This window comes from Brassica napus, unplaced genomic scaffold (assembly GCF_020379485.1).
Source record: "Brassica napus cultivar Da-Ae unplaced genomic scaffold, Da-Ae ScsIHWf_2687;HRSCAF=3445, whole genome shotgun sequence".
Taxonomy (NCBI): Eukaryota; Viridiplantae; Streptophyta; class Magnoliopsida; order Brassicales; family Brassicaceae; genus Brassica; species Brassica napus.
In genome coordinates this window covers 232,501-235,000 of record NW_026015973.1, presented here as the reverse complement: position 1 = coordinate 235,000, position 2,500 = coordinate 232,501, and positions in this window count along the sequence as shown.

Genomic DNA, 2,500 nt, shown 5'->3' with positions numbered 1-2,500 from the left:
TCTTTTTCCTTCAGTCTATGCACGACATCAGCACCTTCCAGAACATTAAGAAGATTCCCAGGAAGCTCACTTACCCCTTCAAACCGTCCAGATACAAGGAGGACACCATCTACATTCATTTGGCCAAGATTCTCATCATTAAGCCTCCAACGGCTAGTTTTCAAGGAGCCATCAATTCCTTTGCTTCCAAGTTTATTATTTCGATTTTTATTTCTTTCCTTATGTCATTTTATGACTGTTAGAGAGTCCTTGGTCGAGCCTATAAAGCTCTAGTCTTTGTGTCATTGTAAATCCATCTTTGAAAGTATTATGAATTATTCAGTTTTTCTAGTTTTGTCAAAACTATTGTTCTAAGTCTTTTGAGTGTGTGAGAAACAACTCTGGAGCAACTTGACTTATCAAAGCCTCCTTTCACAGAGCTTTGTGGCGTCCATCATCCCAACTCCACCCATTAATCGATCTTGAGAGTGATACACATCCAGCAAGACCGGTTCCATCTTCATTCATCTCCCATCCATTGATCCTTGTTGAGAGTGATACACATCCAGCAACAAAGATCCCATATCCATCAATCTATCCCTTTTCTATTTGTTTTTATTCATATTATCATTTTGATTCATATTCATATTTGTTTCTGTTTGCATTATAAAACTCTAAAAACTCATAAAAATCGGTTCTCATTGTTCTCAGGTTGTAGCTTGGATCCAACATCTATCCATTCGTGGGTTACCCCCCCTGTGCCTACAACACACGGGAAGGGCCAGCATGCTGATATGTATGGTCAGCATGCTGATATGTATGGTCAGCATGCTGATATGAGTTCAGTACACGGATCAGTCCACGGGAAGGGCCAGCGTGCTGATATGTGTACTGACATGGTGCATCAGTTGTCCAGAATCAGTTCACGGACAGTCCACGGGAAGGGCCAGCATGCTGATATGTGTGGTCAGCATGCTGATATATGTTCAGTACACGGATCAGTACACGGACAGTCCACGGGAAGGGCCAGCATGCTGATATGTGTGGTCAGCATGCTGATATATGTTCAGTACACGGATCAGTACACGGACAGTCCACGGGAAGGGCCAGCATGCTGATATGTGTGGTCAGCATGCTGATATATGTTCAGTACACGGATCAGTACACGGACAGTCCACGGGAAGGGCCAGCATGCTGATATGTGTACTGACATGGTGCATCAGTTGTCCAAAATCAGTACACGGACAGTCCACGGGAAGGGCCAGCATGCTGATATGTGTGGTCAGCATGCTGATATGAGTTCAGTACACGGATCAGTCCACGGACAGTCTGTGTGTGCTAACGGACAGGCACGGACGTCCTGCGTGTGCTGACGGACGTCCTGTGTGTACTGAACAGACAGCCCACGTGGGCCAAAATCACCCGAACAGTCCACAGGAAGGGCCAGCATGCTGATATGTGTACTGACGGACGACCACGGACGTCCTGTGTGTACTGACAGACGGCCACGGACGTCCTGTGTGTGCTGATGGACGTCCTGTGTGTACTGACAGATGTCCTGTGTGTACTGACGGACACACGGACACACACAGACAGCCACAGACGTCCTGCGTGTGCTGACGGACGTCCTGTGTGTGCTGACGGACGGCCACGGACGTCCTCTGTGTACTGACGGACGTCCTGTGTGTGCTGACGGACGGCCACAGACGTCCTGTGTGTACTGACGGACGGCCACGGACGTCTTTTGTGTACTGACGGACGTCCTGTGTGTACTGACGGACGTCCTGCGTGTGCTGACCGACACGAGACACACACGGACGTCCTGGGTGTGCTGACGGATGTCCTGCGTGTGCTGACGGACGTCCTGTGTGTGCTGACGGACGTCCTGTGTGCACTGACGGACACACGGACACACACGGACAGCCACGGACATCCTGCGTGTGCTGACGGACGTCCTGTGTGTACTGAACAGACTGCCCACGTGGGCCAAAATCACCCGAACAGTCCACGGAGCGTGCTGATATGTGTACTAATGGACAGCCGGACGTCCTGTGTGTGCTGACGGACGGCCACGGACGTCCTGTGTGTGCTGACGGACACACACGGACGTCCGTGTGTGTGTACTGAAGAGACAGCCCACGTGGGCCAAAATCACCCACAGACAGCCAAAATCACCCGAGAAGCCAAAAATGCAAAAATTAATATTTTTGAAGAAAGTTTTCTGAAAGGAAACATCAAAAATATGTCAACAAAGAGTTTAGGATGTCAAGTGTTGATCAAAAGTTGCTGTAGACATCCGTTTAGACCACGAAACTCCGACCTTTGTAGCATGCAAAAGACATGGTTAGAAGCAAAAGAAATTTATGAAAATTTACCAGAAAATAGCTTTAACCATCCTTATGAAGCATGCAAAAAATCAGATTCAAATTCGAAGTATTTTTTTTTTCATTAAAAATACTCCCCGGAACACAACCAATGTCTACTGGTGACATACTGAAAAAAAGAGTTTTGTATATATAAG